Here is a 25,304-nt window from a genome sequence, read left to right as displayed (position 1 = left end):
ACCACGCCCTACATGCAACACGAATTTGGACGAATTCGGCGATGACGAGTACGCGTCCTCTCCTTGTCAGTATGTTGTGTACATTTCACGTGACGTAACACGCATCAAACGCAAATTCATAGTCACCCCCATTTTTCACTGCAAACTTTAAGAATTTCTTGCAGTACTTCGCCTAATATAATATAATAGAAATAATATAATATAATGAATTTTACGAAATAAGCGGTTCACCATGAAGATAACGAATTGTAAGATGTGAGAGAATCACAATATATTACTGAACAGTTTCTTTAAAATCGTTCGAGAAAGACTGCAGAACGAACGGCTTGCGCGACATGCTGTTCGTGCAGACTCGCTGGCGCGGTCAGCACACGCTGATAGCTACGTTTCCCAAACACTCGCACTGTACTGAAATGACAAAAGTCGCAACCAGCTTTGGACGCAGTGTTGTGTGAGGTGAGGTGAGGTGAGCGCGCCGCCTTGTGCAGACAGCCCGCTGCCTCCACGTGCCAGACACGCGCTGTCTACCGCCGGCAGCGCATCGATCGCGCCGCCCATTCAGCTCGGGTGGCTCCACAGGCCGCCGCGGTGGGGGCGGCCGCAGCTCGCCACTTGCCAGGCAGCTGCGGCACGGGGACGCGCTTCCGCAGCACCGCGGGGAATACGTCAGCGACGGCACGCGTTTTACACGTTGGCGGCACGATTGCATTTATTTCTTGTTTACGAAGCCACAGGAGTCATTGTTTTGAGTCAGTAGTCATTTGGTTGTGGGTGAAAGCAAACAATGGTCCCGAAAATCCTTGCTCTCGCCATTTGCAATTCGAGATTTTTGAGCAAAAGGATCTACAGCTGCTCAGATTCGCGAAGAGCCGTGTCTAGTTTGTAGGCCTACAGCAATGAGTGAAAAAAAAAAGATTCGACAATTGCGCTCATGCTTTAAAAATGCCATAAAAATTGGCGTGACGGAAGAAACTATACCGAAACTGGTCAGTGGCACGCTTTTTTCTAGAAGTAGGAGTAATCCACTGAATTACAAGCCCATATCATTAGCGTTGATATGCAGCAGGTGTCTGGAACATATATTGTGTTCGAACATTATGAATTACCTCGAAGAAAACAGTCAATAACACACAGTCAACATGGATTTAGAAAACATCGTTCTTTTGAAACACAACTAGCTCTGTACTCACATGAAGTGCTGAGTGCTACTGACAACGGATTTCAAATTTATTCCGTATTTCTAGATTTCTAGAAGGCTTTTGGTACTGTACCACACAAGCGGCTTGTAGTGAAATTCCGTCATTATGAAATATCTTCGCAGTTATGGAACTGGATTCGTGATTTCCTGTCAGGGAGTTCCGTACTAACTGATGGAAAGTCATCGAGTAAAACTTAAGTGATTTCTGGCATTCCACAAGGTAGTGTTATAGGCCCCTTCCTGTTCCTTATCTATACAAACGATTTGGGAGACAATCTGAGCAGCCGTCTAAGGCTATCTGTAAATGATGCTGTCGTTTATCGACTAGTAAAGTCATCCGAAGATAAATTGCAAAACGATTTAGAAAAGGTATATGTATACTGCAAAAATTGGTAATTGACCCTAAATAACGGAAAGTGTGAGGCCATCCGCAAGAGTGCTAAAACGAATCCGTTAAATTTCGATTACACGGTAAATCAATCAAATCTAAAGGCCATAAACTCAGCTAAATATCTAGGAATTACAATTACAAAGATCTTAAATTGGAAGGAACACACAGAAAGTGTTGTGGGCAAGGCTAACCAAAGCCTGCATTTTGTAGGCAGAACACTTAGAAAATGTAACAGATCTATTAAAGAGACTGCCTACACCAAGCTTGTACGTCCTTCGCCGTATGAGATCCTTACTAGAGAGGACTGACGGAGTACATAAAGAAAGTTCAAAGCAGAGCAGCACGTTCTGTATTATCGCCAAATAGGGGAGAGTGTGTCACTGAAATGGCACAGGATTTGGGATAGACATCGTTAAAACAAAGGCGTTTTTCGTTGCGGCGGTATATTCTCACGAAATTTCAGTCACCAACTTTCTCCTCTGACTGCGAAAATATTTTGTTGATGCCGACCTACATAGGGATAAAAGATCAGCGTAATAAAATAAAGGAAATCAGAGCTCCCACGGAAAGGTATAGGTGTTTGTTTATTCCGTGCGCTGTGCGAGATTGGAATAATAGAGAATTATTGTGGAGGTGGTTCGATGAACCCTCTGCGAGCCACTTAAATGTTTTTTGCAGATTATCCATGTAGATGTGGATGTAGTATACAACACGAAATGTCTAAACAAATCACCACCTAATCCAGTAACATTTTTCGCACATATTAATATTTGATTTTCATTTCCGTTCACGCATACATTAAAATAAAAAAAAAAAAGGTTCAAATGGCTCTGAGCACAATGGGACTTAACATCTGAGGTCATCAGTCCCCTAGAACTTAGAACTACTTAAACCTAACTAACCTAAGGACATCACACACATCCATGCCCGAGGCAGGATTCGAACCTGCGACCGTACAGGTCGCGCAGTTCCAGACTGAAGCGCCTAGAACTGCTCGGCCAAAGCGGCCGGCCATTAAAATACAATAAGTTTACGTATGAATGTAACACTACGTAATGAAGAGTTGATTTGGATAGAAGACTGTAATACTAAAAATTTGTGACTCATATTTTGTAGCCTCTAATACATCAGTAACAATTATGTTTCTCTACTAATGTCACCAAAATTTAGGGCATTTATTTTGAAGTTAAAAATCTAAAAACAAAATTGTGGATGTGCAACACTCAACGACCACGCAAAGGAGAAAAGAACAGCGATCGATTGCGAAATCCGTCGCTTTATTACAGCAGATCTATATCTTCAGCGCCTATAACAACAGGTGACATTAGTCCAAAGAGTCAGATAAACAATAGATTACTGTTATTTTCCCCATTGTTTGTATTCAATATTCACTGCGCAGATGGCGATCAAAATGAATTCCAGTTTGACTCAACGATGTATTATCTGACTGTGAAATAGCTTCTTTGTATAGTTACGTTTATCGTTGATTTTTTTTTTAATTTTCACAGGAGACAGCAACTTGTGAGCCGAGTTTTGTAGTAAAGTGGTGGTGTGTTAAGGCGGGTATATTGGACACTACAATTTGTGTTATTACAGGCTCGTGTATATTGTCGGCTGTTCTTAAAATGAAATTATTAACAGTGCTGAAAAGTATATGAAAAAGTCTTGAAAGAACTTATTCCAAATTTTAATGCACAACACAACTCTCGATTTTATTAAAGCACGTATTATCACGGCATGAGACATACTGTGCAAACAAGATACATCGAATAAACTACGAAGAAGACAAAAAGTAGCAAACAATGAGACTTTTTGCACACGAAAACGTTAATTAACTACTATTTTTGTTCTCAAGGTACTGATAATTAATCCAGCAAATCACGCCACTGCTTCTGTGTGGTTTGGTGAATATTGTTAAATATTTTTAAAGCTATTGCGAAAGACTACGCTAGAAACTTGGTGCGAGGCCTAGTATCCAGACAGATGAAGTCGTGCAACAGGTGCGACCTGATCAAAGATCAGTGCGCTGAACCACGAATTTCCTCATTTTGGACGCACTATTATTTACCTAACTGTTGTGGAAAGCTCGGACATCGTAAATTACGTGCAAGGTGGTTAGCGAAAATTCTTACCGACCAACAAAGAATGTGAAACTGGAGAGCTTGTTTGCACCACTATCGACAAGATTTAGGTGATTTGTGTTTCCAAGCTGTTACGGATGATCAGACGTGGATATCCTACCATAACAAAGATACAACTCAATAGTCAACAGTTTCGCAAAAAAACAAAAAATCAAGCAAACTCCTTAGCCTAGTCACATTTTACTTTGCATATTGCATAGAAAATTATGTATCAATATACAATGAGGTGAAAACCACGTGGATTACCTCTTAATATCATGTAGGACCTCCTTTTGCCCGGCATAGTGCAGCCAGCTCGCTACGGTATGGACGCAAGTCGTTGGCACTCCCCGGCAGAAAAGTTATGCTGTCTCTACAGCTGCACGTAACTGCGAAAGTGTTGCCGGTGCACGAGTTTGTGACCTCTCGATCATGTCCCATAGGTATTCGCTGGGGTTAAGGTCGGTCGATCTGGGTGGCCACACCATTCGCTCGAATTGTCCAGAATGTTCTTCAAACCAGTAATGAACAAATGTCGCTTAGTGACATAGCGCATTGTCATTCACAAAAATTTCATCGTCGTTGAATGACATGAAGTCCACGAATGGCTGCAGATGGCCTCCAAGTAGCCGAACATAACCATTTCCAGTCAATGATCGGCTCAGTTGGACCCGACCAGCAGTCCATGCAATGTAAACACAGCCCACACTATTATGCAGTTATCACCAGCTTGCACAGTGCTCAATTAGAATTTGGAATCATCTGACCAGGTCACAGTTTTTCAGTGGTCTAAGGGTCAACCGATACGGTCACGAGCCTAGGAGAGGCGCTGGAAGCGATGTAGTGCTGTTAGCAAAACACACTGGCGTCGGCGACTGCCGCCATAGCCCATTAACGCAGAACTTCACCGCGCTGTCCAGTAGGACACTCTCGTCGTACGTCCCACGTTGATTTCCGCGGTTATTTCACGCAGTGTTGCTTGTCTGTTAGCACTGACAACCCTAAGCAAACGCCGCTGCTCTCGATCGTTAAGTGAAGGCAGTCAGTGGCTGACCACTGCGTTGCCCGTGGTAAGAGATAAAGCCTGAAATCGTATTCTCGGCACACTCTGGATACTATGGTTCTCGGAATAAGCATTCCCTAAAGATTTCCCAAATGGAATGTCCTATGCGTCTAGTTCCAACTCCCATTCCGCATTCAAAGTCTGTTAATTGCCGTCGTGCGGCCACAATCGTGTCCGAAACCTTTTGACACGAATGAGTACAAACGACACCTCCGCCAATGCTCTGCCCTTTAGGCATTGTGTACGCCATACTACCGCCATCTGTATATGTGCATATCGTTACCCCATGGCTTTGTCACCTCAGTATATGCAGTTTATAAGCATAACACTTCCCCTACTGCGTTAAACTTACACACATCAAAAAAAGGTTTTGCATCACCTCGGTTCCGACAATTCCGGAACCTGTACATACAACTGGAATAGAGACCAGCATAAACATCATTTCTGCCCTTTTTATTGCTCATGAAAACCACACACTGCATGGTGTACCACCATATAGCGAGACCTTCAGAGGTAGTGGTACAGATTGCTGAACACACCGGTACCTGTAATACCCAGTTGCACGTCTTCTTGCATTGATGCATGCATGTATTCGTCGTGGCATATTATCCACAAGTTCATCAAGACACTGTTAGTCCAGGTCGTCCCACTCCTCAACGGCGATTCGGCATAGATCCCTCAAAGTCGTTGGTGGGTCACGGAGTCCATAAACAGCCCTTTACAATCTATTCCAGGAATGTTCGATAGGGTTCATGTCTGGAGAAAATGCTGGCCACTTTAGTCGAGCTATGTCGTTATACTGAAAGAAGTCATTAACAAGATGAGCACGATGTGGGCGCGAATTGTCGTCCATAAAGACGAATGCCTCGCCAATATGCTGCCGATATGGTTGCACTATCGGTCGGAGGATGGCATTCACGTATCGTACAGCCGTTACGGCGCCTTCCATGACCACAAGCGGCGTACGTCGGCACATAATGCCACCCCAAAACATCAAGAAACCTCCATCTTGCTGCACTCGCTAGACAATGTGTCTAAGGCGTCGAGCCTGACCGGGTTGTTTCCAAACACGTCTCCGACAGTTGTTTGGACACTCATCAGTGAAGAGAACGTGATGCCAATCACGAGCGGTCCATTCAGCGCGTTCATCTGTACCGCGCTGCAAGGTCTCGTGGTTGCAAAGATGGACCTCGCCATGGAGGTCAGGAGTGAAGTTGCGCATCATGCAGCCTATTGCGCAGAGTTTGAATCTTAACACGACGTCCTGTGGCTGCACGAAAAGCATTATTCAACATGGTGGCGTTGCTGTCAGGGTTCCTCCGAGCCATAATCCGTAGGTAACGGTAATCCACTGCAATAGTAGCCTAGTAGCCCTTGGGCGACCTGAGCGAGGTATATCCTCCATGTCCGAACAACATCGCTTTGGTTCACTCCGAGACATTTGGACACTTCCCTTGTTGAGAGCCCTTCCTGGGACAAAGTAACATTGAGGACGCGATTGATTCGAGGTATTGACCGTCTAGGCATGGTTGAACTACAGACAAAACGAGCCGTGTACCTTCTTCCTGGTGGAACGACTGGAACTGATCGGCTATTGGACTCACTCCCGTCTAACAGGCGTTGCTCATGCTTGGTTGTTTACATCTTTGGGCGGGTTCCGTGACATCTCTCAACAGTCAAAGGAACAGTGGCTGTGATACAATATCCACAGTCAACGCCCATCTCCACGAGTTCTGGGAACCGGGATGATGCAAAACTTTTTTGTTGTGTGTATATTATTAGATTGTAGCTCTTAACAAGTAAATTACCATAGAGGTTAAGATATTTAAAATCTATTAATAATTGTACGAAATACTGAAAATCAAATTTTTGTTGCCTCTGGAAACCGTCAAATAGGCGACGCACAACTCGGACCATGTCCCGGTTTAGTCATTAACTAATATAGATAACATGAACACCCCCCCCTCCTCCATTAACAATAGACCTTGCCGCTGGTGGGGAGACTTGCGTGCTTCAGCGATACCGTAGGTGCAACCACAACGGAGGGGTATCTGTTGAGAGGCCAGACAAATGTGTGGTTCCTGAAGAGGGGAAAAAGCCTTTTCAGTAGTTGCAGGGGCAACAGTCTGAATGATTGACTGATCTGGCCTTTTAACACTAACCAAAATGGCCTTGCTGTGCTGGTACTGCGAACGGCTGAAAGCAAGGGGAAACTACAGCCGTAATTTTTCCCGACGGCATGCAGCTTTACTGTATGGTTAAATGGTGATGGCGTCCTCTTGGGTAAAATATTCCGGAGGTAAAATAGTCCCCCATTCGGATCTCCGGGCGGGGACTACTCAAGAGGACGTCGTTATCAGGAGAAAGAAAACCAACGTTGTACGGATCGGAGCGTGGAATGTCAGATCCCTTAATTGGGAAGGTACATTAGAAAATTTAAAAAGGGAAATGGATAGGTTAAAGTTAGATATAGTGGTAATTAGCGATGTTCGGTGGCAGGAGGAACAACACTTTTGATCAGGTGAATACAGGGTTATAAATACAAAATCAAATAGGGGTAATGCAGGAGTAGGTTTAATGATGAATAAAAGAATAGGAGTGCGGATAAGCTACTACAAACAACATAGTGAACGCATTATTGTGGCCAAGATAGACACGATACCCATGCCTACTACAGTAGTACAAGTTTATATGCCAACTAGCTCTGCAGATGACGAAGAAATTGAAGAAACGTATGATGAGATAAAAGAAATTATTCAGATAGTGAAGGGAGACGAAAATTTAATAGTCATGGGTGACTGGAATTCGATAGTAGGAAAAGGAAGAGAAGGAAACATAGTAGTTGAATAAGGATTGGTGGTAAGAACTGAAAGAGGAAGCCGCCTGGTAGAATTTTGCACAGAGCATAACTTAATCATAGCTAACACTTGGTTCAAGAATCATAAAAGAAGGTTATATACATAGAAGCAGCCTGGAGATACTGACAGGTTTCAGATGGATTATATAATGGTAAGGCAGAGATTTAGGAACCAGGTTTTAAATTGTAAGACATTTCCAGGGGCAGATGTGGATTCTGACCACAATCTATTGGTTATGAACTGTAGATTAAAACAGAAGAAACTGCAAAAAGGTGGGAATTTAAGGAGATGGGACCTCGATAAACTGAAAGAACCAGAGGTTGTACAGAGTTTCAGGGAGATCATAAGGGAACAATTGACAGGAATGGTGGAAAGAAGTACAGTAGAAGAAGAATGGGTAGCTCTGAGGGATGAAGTAGTGAAGGCAGCAGAGGATCAAGTAGGTAAAAAGACGAGGACTAGTAGAAATCCTTGGGTAACAGAAGAAATATTGAACTTAATTGACGAAAGGATAAAATATAAAAATGCAGTAAATGAAGCAGGCAAAAAGGAATACAGACGTCTCAAAAATAATATTGACAGGAAGTGCAAAATGGCTAAGCAGGGATGGCTAGAGGACAAATGTAAGGATGTAGAGGCTTATCTCGCTAGGGGTAAGATAGATACTGCCTACAGGAAAATTAAAGAGACCTTTGGAGAAAAGAGAATAACTTGTATGAATATCAAGAGCTCAGATGGAAACCCAGTTCCAAACAAAGAAGGGAAAGCACAAAGGTGGAAGGAGTATATAGAGGGTCTATACAAGGGCGAGGTACTTGAGGGCAATATTATGGAAATGGAAGAGGATGTAGATGAAGATGAAATGGGAGATACGATATTGCGTGAAGAGTTTGACAGAGCACTGAAAGACCTGAGTCGAAACAAAGCCCCGGGAGTAGACAACATTCCGTTAGAACTACTGACGCCCTTGGGAGAGCCAGTCATGACAAAACTCTACCATCTGGTGAGCGAGATGTGTGAGACAGGCGAAATACCCTCCGACTTCAAGAAGAATACAATAATTCCAATCCAAAAGAAAGCAGGTGTGGATAGATGTGAAAAGTCAAGAATTCTTTGCAGACGAACGTAAAAACTGGTAAAAGCCGACCTCAGGGAAGATCAGTTTGGATTCCGTAGAAATGTTGGAACACGTGAGGCAATACTGACCCTACGACTTATATTAGGAGCTAGATACGAAAAGGCAAACCTACGTTTCTAGCATCTGTAGATTTAGAGAAAGCTTTTGACAATATTCTCTGGAATACACTCTTTCAAATTCTGAAGGTGGCAGGTAAAATACAGGCAGCGAAAGGGTATTTACAATTTGTACAGAAACCAGATAGCAGGGGTATGAAAGGGAGGCAATGGTTGGGAAGGGAGTGAGACAGGATTGTAGCCTCTCCCCGATGTTATTCAATCTGTGTATTGAGCAAGCAGTAATGGAAACAAAAGAAGAATTTGGAGTAGGTATTAAAATCCATGGAGAAGAAATAAAAACTTTGAGGTTCGCCGATGACATTGTAATTCTGTCAGAGACAGCAAAGGACTTGGAAGAGCAGTTGAACGGAATGGACAGTGTCTTGAAAGCAGGATATAAGATGAACATCAACAAAAGCAAAACGACGATAATGGAATGTAGTCGAATTAAGTCGGGTGATGCTGAGGGTATTAGATTAGGAAATGAGACACTTAAAGTAGTAAAGGAGTTTTGCTATTTGGGGAGCAAAGTAACTGATGATGGTCGAAGCAGAGAGGATATAAAATGTAGACTGGGAACGGCAAGGAAAGCGTTTCTGAAGAAGAGAAATTTGTTAACTTCGGGTATAGATTTAAGTGTGAGGAAGTCGTTTCTGAAAGTATTTGTATGGAGTGTAGCCATGTATGGAAGTGAAACATGGACGATAACTAGTTTGGACAAGAAGAGAATAGAAGCTTTCGAAATGTGGTGCTACAGAAGAATGCTGAAAATTAGATGGGTAGATCACATAACTAATGAGGAGGTACTGAATAGAATTGGGGAGAAGAGGAGTTTGTGGCACAACTTGGCTAGAAGAAGGGATCGGTTGGTAGGACATGTTCTGAGGCATCAAGTGATCACGAATTTAGCATTGGAGGGCAGCGTGGAGGGTAAAAATCGTAGAGGGAGACCACGAGATGAGTACACTAAGCAGATTCACAAGGATGTAGGTTGCAGTAGGTACTGGGAGATGATGAACCTTGCACAGGATAGAGTAGCATGGAGAGCTGCATCAAACCAGTCTCAGGACTGAAGACCACAACAACAACAACAACAACAACAACAACAACAGACATTACTGTTAGTAATTCGGATGCATGAGCCATTAAGTGGATTGGGCGATAGTTTTCCCACTCACCTGTCCTTGACACCTCAAAATCGTGTAGACATTTTTCAAAAGGCTGATGGTACAGGTCTAGAGTCTTAGATTCTACACACAACCCGTCGTTTATTGTCACTACCCACTGTGATTTCAGAAAATGCGAATGAGTGTTATCAATCCCTTTTGCCTTGTTTGGGCATAGGCCTTCCGAAGCTCTAGATCTTTTACTACTTCTACATCGACTCTCGTTTTTTTTTTCTATCAGTCATCAGACACCCTCTCCCCCTCGTGCAGAGGTTTTCAATGTATTTTTTCCACGAGGATTTCAGCTCGCGCGCTTCGCAGATGTAAACCGCTGCGGTTTTCATTGAGCCTCTGGAGGTATTCCGGTTTCAAATGGCTCTGAGCACTATGGGACTTAACATCTATGGTCATCAGTCCCCTAGAACTTAGGGCTACTTAAACCTAACTAACCTAAGGACAGCACACAACATCCAGCCATCACGAGGCAGAGAAAATCCCTGACCCCGCCGGGAATCGAACCCGGGAACCCGGGCGTGGGAAGCGAGAACGCTACCGCACGACCACGAGATGCGGGCGTATTCCGGTTTGTATCTAGGAGCTGTGATGGTCGCTTATCGTGTCTGTACGGTTTCTCTTACGTTTACATCACGGGCCACGCCTTCTATTTGGGACTTGCAATTGTCTATGCGGTGATTGGTCATACTCTGAAGCGCCAAAGAAACAAGTATATGCAAGCGAATTCAAAAAAATGGTTCAAATGGCTCTGAGCACTATGGCACTTAACATCTGAGGTCATCAGTCCCGTAGACTTAGAACTACTTAAACCTAACTAACCAAGGACATGACACACATCCATGCCCGAGGCAGGATTCGAACCTGTGACCATAGCAGTCTCGCGGTTCTGCTCTGAAGCGCCTAGAACCGCTCGGTCACAGCGGCTGACAAAGCGGATTCAAATACAGGGCTATATAAACAGGCAGAATACGGTGCTGCGGCGGCACGCCTATTTATGACAACAAGTGTCTAGCACAGTTGTTAGATCTGTTACTGCTTCTACAATGGCAGGTTATCATTACCTAAGTGAGTTTGAACGCAGTGTTATAGTCGGCGCACAAGCAATGGGACACAGCATTTCCGAAGTGGCGATGCAGAGTGGATTTTCTTGTGCGACCATTTCAAGAGTGTACCGTGAATATCAGGAATCCGGTAAAACATCAAATCTCCGATATTGCTGCAACCGGGAAAAGATCCTGCAAGAACGGGACCAACGATGACTGAAGAGAATTGTTCAGTGTGACAGAAGCGCAACCCTTCCGCAAATTACTGCAGATTTCAGTGCTGGGTAATCAACAAGCGCCAGCGTGCGAGTCATTCAACGAAACATCATCGATATGGGCTTTCGGAGCCGAAGGCCCATTCGTGTACCATTGGTGGCTGCACGACACAAAGCGTTACGCCTTGCCTGGACTCGTCAACAGCGAAATTGGACTGCTGATGACTGGAAACGTGTTGCCTGGTGGTTGGACGAATTTCGTTTCAAATTGTATCGATCGAATGGACATGTACGGGAAGAGAGACAACCTCATAAATCCATGGACCCTGCATGTCTGCAGGGGGCTGTTCAAGCCGGTTGAGGCTGTGTAATGGTGTGGCACGTGTGCAGTTGAAGTGATATGGGACTCCTGATGCGTGTAGATACTACTCTGACACGTGACACGCACGTAAGAGTCTTAGCTGATCACCTGCATCTATTCATCAGCATTGTGCATTCCGACGGTTTTGGGCACTCCAGCAGGACAATGCGACACTCCACACGTCCAGAATTGCTACAGAGTGGCTCCAAGAACACTCTTCTGAGTTTAAACACTTCCGCTAGCCACCAAACATGAGCATACCTGGGATTCCGTGCAACGTGCTGTTCAGAAGACTTCTCCACTCCCTCGTAGTCTTACGGATTTGCGAACAGCCCTGCAGGATTCCTGGTATCAGTTCCTTCCAGCAATACTTCAGACACCGGTTGAATCCATGCCATGTCGTGTTGCGGCTCTTCTGTGTGCTCGCTGGGCCCCTGCACGATATTCGGCAGATGTACCAGTTTCTTTGGGTCTTCAGTGTATTCCGTAACTGGACTTCCGGCGTGTTCCTGTTAGTTTGACCTGTGGGTGTGGCCTCTTTCACCGTCTATGATTCATTTTGGCCTGATACAGGAATGGCGGTGAGCACCATTTTGTGTGGGCTCTAAGTGTTTGTCACGATTCGCTACACAACACCCACCTTGCGCCGTCACTTCCGAATGCTGGTTATTTCGACAGTTGACTGGGATCGTTCTGCTAGCCGCGTTTGGCCGATGCCTGTATGTGGACCAGCATCCTGGCGACAAGAACCTCTAAATAATACCTTTATTTAATTAAAGAGGGCGTCCGTCTTCTAACTTTATTTTATAATGTCTGCTATTTCCTGCAATTAAACGTCTCTTTACACATATTTTTTTTATTTTTGCTACTTGCAGACCAAATGTACTCAGTTCTATGCCTTCGTGTTTCTACTGTGCTTGTGTGTCCGCTTACCGCCGGTCATTCACTAGCTGTGTAAATTTACTTTGTATTCTGTATACTCCAGAATTTGTCGAGCAACTGTGTAGGAAGTCTGCCAAAATTGAGCCGCTACTGTAACTGCCTAATTCATGTGCTCTAAGCCCTTGGGTTGCTTGGTATTTTGTTACTCATTAAAGCAGTTGGTAACGCCCTCAATCTGCTTGAGATTCGTACGTTATTTTAAATTTCCTGTGCTCTGTGGTTATGCGTATCAGAAAAATACCAATTCCTTTTGGGTGCTTCACAGCCGCGTATGTAAAATTTAGAATTTTGAGTACTCATTTTCCTCATCTATGTGACATTTACTGATGCGAAATTCTGTTTCACTGACATTTACAATGCTTCAGATTTTGTACTTTCCATGAATGCACAAACTAGTGAGCCAACAATCCCATCTGGTAGCTTTGCAAGTGTGCATGTAATTTCTTTAATTTTTTTTCCTAGTAATTCTATCTACATACTTTGGTAATTATTGATTTTACAGTCTGACTTTATTTTGTAAACATGTATATAATATAAAGTTTTTGGCGTCAATTAATGTATATTACAGAAATCGTTAAAATTACCTTAAATCTTCTACTGTGCATGTTAGGGTGATAACAGTTCCCCCTGGTTGCTTCGCACTCGTGTATATGAATTTACTGCTACCGGGTGGTTATAATTAAACTGACGGTGTCCCGAATGCTGCAGTGCGGGCTGTATACATTACAGGGATAACAGTGTAAAATGCGCTGCAAAATCTTTTGAACGGATCACCAGAAGAGAAACGATTCCCGTGACAGCACATTTGAGGCGTATGCTACACTGTCGGCTGCAGCTAGAAGTACTTTTAACACCTCGGGTAATCCATGAAGGAAAGTGGGACTACAGCGGGCCCAAATTAACTGCATACGATTCTGTTCTTTGCACATGAAAACGGTTATGTATGAAAGGCTACGTTCGGGGCATTAAGTGTTGTTGAAACTGGTAGCATGTATTAAAAAGAATAAACGACGGTACATTCAAATATAGCCGCTGGTTTTGTTTCCATTATTCTACTACTAGGTGTCCGGTTGCTGTTCCACTTTCCTTCACGGATTACCAGATGTGTTTAAGTAATTGTAGCTGTAGCCGACAATGGAGCGTATGCCTCAAATGTGTTGTCACGATAACCGTTTCTCCTCAGGTGAGTTGTTCAAAAGATTTTGCACCGTATTTTACACTGTTATCCCTGCAAGAATGAAGCCCCAAGATCGGCTATAACGCAGTGTCTTTGCCCTTCGCTTTTGGCTCGCGAGGAAATGGATGACGTGTGGCCGGACGGACGAGGCACGTTTTACTCTGCACGGTGCCGTGAATGTGCAGACCTGTCGCATATGGGGTCCTAGTCTGCAACACGTGCAGGAACGTCCACTGCACTTAGTTGATGTGATTGCGTGGTGCGGTTTCACAAGCTCCTTCATTCTCTGACAGTTTTTCTCCGAGGAAATGACACCTCGCTGGCCTGTTAGGTGTACAGTGAGGTCTACAAACTATAACTGAACGGCATAGTCATCGCGAAGAGAGCGCTACAAAACAGGTTTTCGTCTGTTTTATTGTCCGCCCCGGTAGCTGAGTGGTCAGCGTGACAGACTGTCAATCCTAAGGGCCCGGATTCGATTCCCGGCTGGGTCGGAAATTTTCTCCGCTCAGGGACTGGGTGTTGTGTTGTCCTAATCATCATCATTTCATCCCCATCGACGCGCAGGTCGCCGAAGTGGCGTCAAATTGAAAGACCTGCACCAGGCGAACGGTCTACCCGACGGGAGGCCCTAGCCACACGACATTTCCATTTTCTGTTTTATTTACATACCATTACGCATTCGAAGAGAAACGGCGTAATTTTAGTCCGATGTTTACAGTTTGTTGTTGTACATTGGCACATGATAGCCCGCCGCCGGCCGTTCACTGTTTAGTAAAGTTATAAATCAGAACGAACTGCAAAATTATTTAGCTAAGATATCTGGATGGTGCAAAAAGTGGCAACTGACTCTTAACAATAAAAGATTTGAGCTCGTTCACATGAATGCTAAAACAGTTCCACCAAATTTCGGTTGTACGATAAATCACGCAAATGGAAACCTTGTCTATTCAACTAAATACCCAGGAAATCATCACATAGAAACTTCTGCGGGGAAAGTGAACCGAAGAATACGTTTTATTGGCAAATTAATTAGAAGATGCAACAAATCCACTAAAGAAAGTGCCTACAGAACGCTTATTCAACCTGTTTTTGGACTACTGCTACGCGACATGGGATCCTTACCAGGTAATACTGACGGAAATCGAAGAAGTTCAAAAAGGACAGCTCTTTTTGTATTACCACGAATTAGGGAAGAAGGAGTCACAGGTATAATAAGCGAGTTAGAATGTCAGTCATCGAAATAAAGGCGTTTTTCGTTGCAGCGAGATCTTTTCACGGAATTTCAGTCACCAACTTTCTCCTCCTAAAGCGAAAATATTTTGTCAGCACCCCTCTCCAAAGAGAGAAATTACAACTTTTATATTAAAAGAGAAATTAGAGTTCAAAAGGAAAGATTTATAGGTGTTCATTTTTCCCACGTGTTATACGAAAGAGTAACGGTAGAGAAATTGTCTGGAAATGGTTCGATGATCCCTCTGCCGAGCACTTGCACGAAACGCAGAGTGGTTACTTCCATGTAGAAAAGAAATTTATCGCACGAATTGACCAGAAGAAATGATTGGTTAATCGGACACATCCTGAGGCAACAAGGAGTTGGACATTTGGTAATATAGGCAAACGTGGGAGATATAAATTGTAGACGGAGACAAATAATTGAATACAGTACAAAGGTTCCAGTGGATGTAGGTTGCTAACGTTGTGCAGTATATTCCACATAACAGACCAGAGTCGCGAGCTGAATCAAATCAATCTCCGATACAACAAAAACAACAGCACTCTTGCCGACACCCGTGTACAGATGGGGGTGGCGGTTGGTGATTCATGATGTACCCTCCGCAACACACTGTTTTGCGGCCACCGGAGCAGAAATATAGGTGTAAATTTTATCAGGAGGCCGAATGTCAGTTTTCTCATACGGAAGAGTCCTACCAGAATCCTTTACGGGAAAGTTCTAGTCGATATGACGAAAAATGGGTGAAGTTTAGAAATTGTTTCAGACAATGATTAATTTTATTAAAATGAGAATTTTACCATTTGATTATACATACAATGAAAAAATGTTTATCCCATAACAAAAATGGCAACTGCAGCCCTTGTCAAAGTATACGCCTCGCGGCGCGTCCTGATTTGTGCGAAACGTTGTACGGACTCGTGGCTATTTCCGTAACCCATAAAAATAGAAAATTCTTAAATTAGAATGAATTTGGGGGATCATCACGATGAGGTTTTGAAAAATACCTCAAAAATGGGATCTGTCTGAAAAATATATCCACTTCTTGTCGTGTTTTTTCTTTCAAATGTTTAAAAAATATTTAAAATCCGAATAAAAGAGCTCTCGCTAAGGCCCTGTAAAAATTTGTGTTCCACATAGAAAAAATTAATGAATCGTTTAATCTGTCGAGGCTCTAGCGCACTGAAAAATGCTTTTTCGAGAAAAACGCGTTTATGTTGGAGTAACGAAAAAAGCAAAAAGTTGTTTCAAAACTTACGGTTAATCTGCGATCTCAGGATCACAGAGGAATCCTTCCTCTTCTTCAAACATGTTATGGTTCTAAATTTGGTGCCGTATGGAGGCTCTTTTAACTAACGGAGACGTTCCTTACTCAGCGAAGGCCACGCGTTTTCAAAAATGGTTCAAATGGCTCTGAGCACTATGGGACTCAACTGCTGTGGTCATAAGTCCCCTAGAACTTAGAACTACTTAAACCTAACTAACCTAAGGACAGCACACAACACCCAGCCATCACGAGGCAGAGAAAATCCCTGACCCCGCCGGGAATCGAACCCGGGAACCCGGGCGTGGGAAGCGAGAACGCTACCGCACGACCACGAGATGCGGGCCCACGCGTTTTCTCTCAGACAACTCTGCGAAGTTTTTGCTGTTCCTGCCTACGATGATTCCTAACACGTTCATGGTTCACAGATGAATAAACTTCGTCGAATATACTTACAGAGAGATATACATATAAATATATAAATTCGTATACCGGTTAAATCTGTTCTTGTGTTAAATCATTGAGCACCTGTAGGTACTTACATTTCGGTCGGCGCACGGTTCCATTCGACAAGCTTTTACTTCCAAAATACTTTCACTATCAAAACATCGTTTTGGGACACAATCTATGTACGCTAGGGATGCAAATCAACCCTTTATTTTGCACAGTTACTTAAATTAGATGTATACGGTCACGTCAATAACTTAAACGCATTTTTACAAAATGCTGTCTCTAGCCTCCACGCATTATCGCCCACAAAAGACGCAAGAATGCTACAATATAAATACTACAGTGTTATTGCTTGGCTGCATTTAATTGAAACGTATTAAAACAACCCCTTTTTGGTAAAAAGCACAGGACGATTGCACATTTCACAATCGAATACCCCTGAGGGCAAGGCGTGCACCTTCCCTTTTAGCCCCTACTTTGTCTTACATTATTCACTGGCACAGGAGCTGCAGTTCCGTTCCTAATCTGGATTTCTTGTCCACCCGACAGTCAAAGCCAGGCTTCCTCTTCCCAGGAAAAATCAGTCAATTTGCAATGTTCCAAGCAATAATGCGCCAACACCTTTGTGTAACAACTCACCTTCAAGGCGTGCGGTTTCCGTTTAGAAGCAGTTTTCGTTCCAGCGCCACAAAATGGGAAGAAACTGCTACACCGTTAACTGAAGCTCACACAATCTTGCACTGTGTCTGTTATAGCTGCACTCTATTCGGAAACATATCACCAGAAACAACAAAACTCGTATTTATGAGAGCTCGAACATTGCGTGGAAGCACCATTGCCCACCCAAAGACGAACACTATGCGAATCTGGTAATGCATAAGGGCGAGTCTGCCAAATAAAGGGCTGAGTAAAAGAATTGGTTTTTTCACCTGCCTCGACCAGATGCTCCCCTCAGGCGAGCAATTCACACTATCATTTAACTCGCACGCCAAGATCCGAGTTCCGCCGCGGTGTAGCCGTGCCCTCTAGCCGCAAGATTGTTGGTGCGTTATTCTAGGCGGACGCCGGACACTCGCTAAGCTGCGTGCACACGCCCACCAGGCTGGCAGTGGGCAACGTTCGCCGTCGGCGCCGGGGCACGCAGCGCCTCGCCGTACTCACCCCGGGCTGCGAGCTCTGTTGTCATGGCGCGACTGGGGGCGGCGGTGGCGGCGTCGCTGCCGGGCTGCGACTACCTGTTGCCCGGGGGCGGCGTCGCCGCGCGGCTGGCTGGCAACAGGCGAGCCGGCGTCCCCGCGGCGCTACTGCCGCCTCCGCCTTCGCCGCCGCCGCTGCTGCAGCCGCCAGCGATCGATTGGCGTGCGCGGCGCCGGCGCTGACCTCGCCCAACCTCGTGACCTACTCTACCGCCGCCTTTGCATCTGCCCACCCCCGCCACAACCGCAATGCATACTCAATTTCCGGACACCCTTTAAACCGATGCTTGGTGCGGCTCTGTTTCTCCGTCCCGGTTAAGATCGACGTCGGTTAATAATTTGTGGTAATACGAACGTTTTGTACCGTTACGAATCACTGGGCTTGTCTGTAAGCCAACAGTACTTCTCGGAATGAGTTTTCACTCTGCGTCTGACTGTGCACCGATTCGAAATTTGGAAAGAAGCTGCAATAGCACACGGTCCAGTCATTAATGTGACCACCGCCTCTGTTGGGCGTCAGCGGGCAGTAACCATTCAGAGACAGCAGGTGGCAGCACTAGCAGTGGGGCTGTGTAAAGCGTGCGGGGCGGGAACAATGGAGTCATTGTCGTACTGCGAAAACGGACCCATTTATCTGACGTCGAATAGGGCTCGATCATTGACTTTCGCGCGAAAGACGGAAACATTTCCGAAACGGCTAAAATTTTAAGTTGTTCGTGCGACGCCGTGAATAAAATATACCGTGCATAGCGAAATGGCGCTATCCAAAACCCGCGACGAGGCAGTTGTGGTGCACCACCGGGCGTACTTGACGGGGGCGAACGACGGCTGCGCAGAAGTATACGGGCGAACAGAAGTGCTGCAGATGAGTCGAGGGACTAACAGCAGTGTATCCTCAATGACTATTCAGTGAAAGTTGCTGCATACGGGCCACCACAGAAAGTGCCAGGTTTATGCACCTATGATGGCTGCTGTCCATCTGCGACGCAGACTGGAACTTGCACGCCAGACGTCCACTGTGGAGTGAAAGGCGGATTTTTCAGGCGAATCACGTTTTATGCTCTATTGGACAGACGGCCGTTGGCGTGTACGCCGTGAAACGTTTGAAAGCAAAGACCCTAGAACAATGGATGGATCAGTATGGTTTACGTGGCATTCCCTGGGTGAGTCCGTTATTTTGGAAGGATCAACAAGTATGCATGTGTCTTTGGCAACCATGTCCACCCATAGATGTAGCACGTGTCTCCTCGGCACGATGGTATCTATCACTAGGAGAACGCATGTCACACAGCTCACAGTGTACGTTCGTGGTTCGAAGAGCACCAGGATTAGCTTACATACTTCCCCGATCAGCAAACTCCCAGGACTTGAACCCAATCTAGCGCTGCTGGCCAGGGCAAGGAATTCTATGGCCCCTCGTCGCTATCGGCACCTCCCAGAACATAACTGACACTCTTCCTGTACATCTCGCACTGCAAGGAGTGGCTATTTATTAGGCTTTTGACTGGTGTCTTATTAATGGGGCCTAACCGTGTACATTGACATTAGAGTAGAAGCAAATGCATGCCACGTTTACTCGACGAAATTAGTAATGCACGTCTGGCGATCAAACCTAGAGAAATGTGGTGTTTCTAAAGTTACGAAACTCCTTCGTTTCGTCTATTATAAACACACACACACACACACACACACACACACACACACACACACACACACACACACACACAGAGAGAGAGAGAGAGAGAGAGAGAGAGAGAGAGAGAGAGAGAGAGAGAGATTATGTAGGGATTAATCTATCTGCATACAAGGGCTATTCTTTATAAAAAGACAGCTAAAATTAAGAGTAATAGCATGCCCACGACAAAGGTTGCGTAACGAGAAGCATAGGGAATGATTGATAATTGGCTCTGATGAATCAAGAGCACGCAATTCAGATACAAGGCCGCTATCATCTGCCGAGAGGTATCTGCGCAAGGGGCACGCACCGTATTTTCATGATCGCCTTGAAAACTTTAATTTACATAATTAATTGTTTGTTTGTTGCAGGTACGTGTATGCAGCTCTAGAACATATTGAAAACCGCCCATAACAGTATTGTAGCACGACGATATAGCAGCCAAAGCATCTACCAGATATGCAGAATGCAGACATGTGCCTACAAACAAACAAAAAATTAATTCGTACATTTACGTTTCGAGACAATCTACTCTTCCTAAAAGTACATGACTGAGGGAGAGTAGTCTCCGGCCATAGTGGAAAGCGAGGAGTCTCTAACAAGCGAAACGTTTAACTGAATAGTACGTGACATTTGCGGTAACGTGATGAACGCAGTTTTGTGATTTGCACCGGCAGTCACGCGATACAACTATATAACAGCGTGTTAAGATTGCTAAAATAACGTGTCAAACAAGTTCGAAAATCAGTTAGAGACGGTCCTCAGGCAGACAATTGCTGGGCTTAAGTGGGAAAGGGGAGATCAATTCAGTAACTTTGAAGATTACCTAGTTTTGGGGAGGCATTCAGTTTAGGGTGATTATCTCTACATACCACCAACAAAACGGCGTGTTTCTCTCCGACGAAACTTTTTTTTAAAATACTGAGGAAAGTCATTTGGAGCTAGTCTTTCCACTGGTATTTTTACGCTCGTTCTCAGCAAACGAGCTGGGAGATACCAGGGCTGTAACAGAGGCCTATGAGAGCCATTGTGGAGGAGTCTCCATGAAAGATGCGACAGCAGAAGCTACTTGTTCCAGGCGGTTCTCCCATAAACGTTTAGTATCAGCGGAGTCAACAACGACGCTGTGAAGTGACCGTGTACCACGAAATAGCATCAGGCGAAAAGGCGCTGTTGATTAGCAGTTTTGCTGTACTAAAACAATTAACTGAGTATTTGTGCCACACTGATACTCTATCTTCGGCCTGGCCCATTTCTCAAGTATTGCTTTAAGCAAACAGGCTCGAGCAAACTTCTGTGAGACATTTGTTAATCAGTCAGTTAGTTTGTCAGTTCGTTAGGTTCCATCCATAATTTATATGATTAATCGAAATGATGTGGTTCGAGTCATTTTACATTCTCTTGGAGAACGTTTCTCGTGGAGAACAACAAACTGGAAAAAGTTCTTTAAAAATGGACTCAAGAAGTCTCGACCTGTTTTTGACCATCCTCAGACCCTCATACCATGATGGCAGGCGATGGCGGTGAATGGAGTGGCTGTTTTAACTCCACGTTGATGTTACTGGAGTTACGACATATTACATATTCATTTACAAATATGGCTTCGTGATCATCACTTTACAACTTTTTTAAATACAGATTTGAATTAATAATTCCTACCCGCTACCTTTTACGTATTACAAGAATTGGAACTCTTATACGGAACAGAATGAGCTTTGAAGGCAAAACTTCCAGTTTGTTTTCAAATTTAACTTTGCTATGTGTAAGACATTTGGTATCACTGGATAAGTGATCAAAAACTTTAGTTGCAGCATTGTGCATCTCTTTCTGTGCTAAAGACAATCCCAATGTAGAATAATGGATGTAATTTTTTCTTCTGATATTGTAATTATGTACATCGTTGTGCATTTTGAACAGTATTGGGCTGCTCAGAACAAATTTCATCTACGTCAACTACTACTTCAGCATCTACAGACCACAAGCCACCTTATGGTGTGTGACGGAGGGTTCTTTCGGTACCACTAACTGATCCCCCTTCCATGAATGAAATATGACAGTCGGCAAAGCTCCGTATGATATCTAGAAGCTCTAATTTTCTTGAAACGTATGTGGGAGAAAGTAATATTTTGTCGTACTCTTCTAACAACGTAAGCTGTCGAAATTTCGACAGTAAACCTCTCAGTGATTCACTATACATCCCTTGTAGCGTCTGCACTGTAGTGACGTTCTCGCGCCAAGTAAACGACCCTGTGAATGAAACGTGTCGCTGGCTGTTCCTTGGATCTTCACGATCTCTTCTGTTAATCCTATTTGGTACGGGTCCCAGACTGAGAAACAATACTCAGGAATCGGTCGAACGAACCGTCTGTAAGCCACTTCTTTTGCGATGGAACAAATGTACTCTGAAGCACTGGTCTAACTGCCGAACACCTGAAGCAAATGTCTACAATATGATCGTAGGTGAGCACTAATATTATTCGATCAGCACTTTTTTTAACTTACTTTCTTAAAGGTGAGTTAACCATTAACATTATTCTATATGACATTGTTGAATGATAATATGCAAATAAGCTACGATTTCTCTCAACGCAAGATTTGAAATGATTCTATGTGCAAATGTGGCTCAACTAAGTTGTTTTAGGAGTTCTAAAACGTGCTTTTTACATTTTCATTTCTCATCAATATGGACACACAAGAATTTTGATGTTTCCACGTTAGTTAATATTTCCTCATCATCTGTTACACTTATTGTTAGCTTAGTACCTGTCGACGTGCAGAACTAACTTTTTTAATTTGAGAGAGAAATAATTTTAATAAACATTTTTGGAACAGTGATCAAAAATTTATAAAATTTTTCTTTTTAAAATTCAGTCTTGATCACACCACGTATTTTACAAGAACATAGGTGATCGGTTTCGGTCACATCACATGACCATCATTAGACCCATGGCATCCTTCGAAGATGGAAGGTGGAGCAGTCTTCTCAGCTGCTGTGATGTCAACCAGTTGGCTGCCATGGGTCTGATGATCGTCATGTGATGTGACCGAAACCGGTCACCTATGTTCTTGTAACATACGTGGTGTGATCAAGACTGAATTTTCAAAAGAAAAATTTTTGAGAGAGAAATAATTTGCAGAAAACCACAAGACTTTTAACGACATTATTTACCATTTCCTCTGTGTGTGTGTGTGTGTGTGTGTGTGTGTGTGTGTGTGTGTGTGTTTTCGGTTTTGATTACAATACTAGTGTCATCAGCAAAAAGAGTTAATTCTGCTTGTTCTGTATAAGACGGTAGATCTTGTACACACATGGACCTAAGATTGAGCGTTACGGAGCGCCGTAAGTGATTCCTCCCTAGTGAGAAGAATCTGTCTCTGCTTACATTGGCTGAATTATGAAATACCAGTTTCAGCATTACTTTGGTTAGACTAATATCCACTAATTGGCTATACGTTCCACGATTTTTACAAACGCCGTTTTGACGTAAAACCATCAAAAAGCTGGTAAAATTTTTACTGTTTTGCAACAATTTTCGACAATGAAATCGTCTGATACACTTAAAAATTTTAAAATTGAGTAGTATATACATAGAGCTTACTGGGCCCTGATCAAGATCCTTCAGCCACGTAGCTTGAGCAGAAAATCGAAGATGACTGTCTATCGAACAATCATAAGATCGGTTGTAATGTATGACTCAGAAACATGGACAATGACTGTAGCGGAAGAAGAGCTCTTGAGAAGATGGGAGAGGAAAATATTAAAAAGATTTTTTGAAGCCGTGTATGAGGCGGGGCAATGGAGGATAAGGAGAAACAAGGAATTGGAAGAACTTCGTAGAAATCCTGACTTTGTTACTGAAATTAAGTGTAACATTGGGATGGCTGAGCCATGTAGAGCGTATGTCGGAGGATCGAGCTGGCAAAAAGGTTTACACAGGAAATCCAGGTGGCAAAAGGAGCAAAGGGAGACCCCGGAAACGATGGCTGGAGGATGTGGAAAATGATTTGAGAAAGACTGGAGTCCGGAGATGGAGGAAACGAGCAGAAAATCGTCAGGATTGGGCTGTGATCATCGGAGGGCTGTATCGCCAAGGAGTAGGTACTTAGTATATCAGGTGTCTATAATTTTGAAATATGCTAAATAGGTTACATATTTTAAAATTTCGAAGCCTGGCATTAGTATCGAAGCTAGTTGTAGGACAATCACAATTTCAGTAGCTTTGTGCTGGTTTTACATCAAAATGTTTTCCGTGAGACACTTTCAATATTTCCATAGACATTTAACATCCTTGCGCGTGTCCTACACCATGGTCCCTCTATTACACCAATCCCTTGTTGTGAGCTCGCTAGATACCCCGTGTGAGAGCCTCAGGTTTCAGTACCTTAATGTAATAGGATGAAACATCAGCTTAATCTAAGGTTTCAGATTGTCCAGAAGGCGTGCTCTGCTAATTTCTGTAGGGTACCCGCGTGCTAAATTTTGTGCACGGATTTTGTGAATTTAAAGTTCATCATCAAATTCATATGTCATTAGCAATGCAAACTTAATGAAAATTAAAAACTTACACTTCGTTTTGGACCTTTAATCTTGTAAGTGGATTGATGCACTCCGCCACGATTTCGGCTGCTCTATCAACCTCTTCACCTCATAGTAGCACGTACACGCGACATCCTCAATTACAGTACTATGTAAGATATTCACAGACGCTCCACCATGTTACCCCTTCTTCTATTCAGTGTTCTCCGTACTTCGTTTTCTCAGTTTCCTGTGGATTAATTAATTTCTTATCTCATAAGTCCACTTTGCTTCTGTAGCACCACATCTCAAACGCTTTCTCATCTTTCCCAGCTTTCGCACAGTCAATGCATCACTTCCATACAATTCTGTGCTACTTTCTCGTTTCTCTAATTAAAATCTATATTTAATTCAAGTATTCTTTTGGCGAGGAAAGCCCTCTTTGCCTGTACTAATATGACATGTTCTCCTATCTTTGTTCGATATGAATTATTTTTGCCTAAGGTAGCTAAATTCTTCCACTTCATCTGCTACTGCAGTTTGTTATGAACAGTAGCGATAGATACAGAATGACTCCGCTGGAACTGTGTCCTAGTTTTCACCATATTTTAAATATGCGCGAAGTTGTTATGTTGGCTGTGTAAATTTTGTGATGCCACTGTGGTTTTATTGTATTAGGATGATCTGAAGATGGACATTGCTGACCAAAACCGGTAGTCTAAGGGCCAAAGTTTTGTGAACATTTGCGTAAATAAAAGAAATTCATTCTACACGCCCTGTATTACTTTTTTGTTAAATTCCTGTGACTCCTTAATGTTTTCTCCTGTCATAGGTTTATTCTCAATATAAAGGATGTTTACAACGTATCACAGTGATGTAGAAAAAGTCGAGACTGACAGTTTTAGGTAAACAGTTATAGCTTGGCGTGTATACTCTGCGCTCAGTAGATATTCATTACATTCGACAGGCCCTTAATGCTTCCCCCACAATTCTTCGTCCACGTTATTACACATTTTTGTCTAGGGCAGTACTGTCCTAAATATGTCAGATGTCCCCATTCTGGTCACAGTTTTCGGGAAACGGCCTGCTGATAAAGACTCAAGGCCTCAGGTAAAGCAATCATCAATCCGAAGGCTGGTCTGAATACCATCTTCACCACACATGGTCTCAATGGAGGTATGCCA

At 43.6% G+C, this 25,304-nt stretch overlaps 1 protein-coding gene across 1 annotated transcript in view; it reads right to left on the bottom strand.

Moving 5' to 3' along the window:
- The window catches only part of LOC126175422 (uncharacterized), a 581,488-nt gene that overhangs the window by 527,909 nt on the left and 28,275 nt on the right, over positions 1 to 25,304 (bottom strand). The gene's annotated exons all lie outside the window — the stretch shown is intronic.

Source organism: Schistocerca cancellata, chromosome 3 (genome assembly GCF_023864275.1).
Source record: "Schistocerca cancellata isolate TAMUIC-IGC-003103 chromosome 3, iqSchCanc2.1, whole genome shotgun sequence".
In the NCBI taxonomy this organism is placed as follows: Eukaryota; Metazoa; Arthropoda; class Insecta; order Orthoptera; family Acrididae; genus Schistocerca; species Schistocerca cancellata.
The sequence above is the reverse complement of the archived record's forward strand: the minus strand, read 5'-3'. Positions and strand labels throughout refer to the sequence as shown.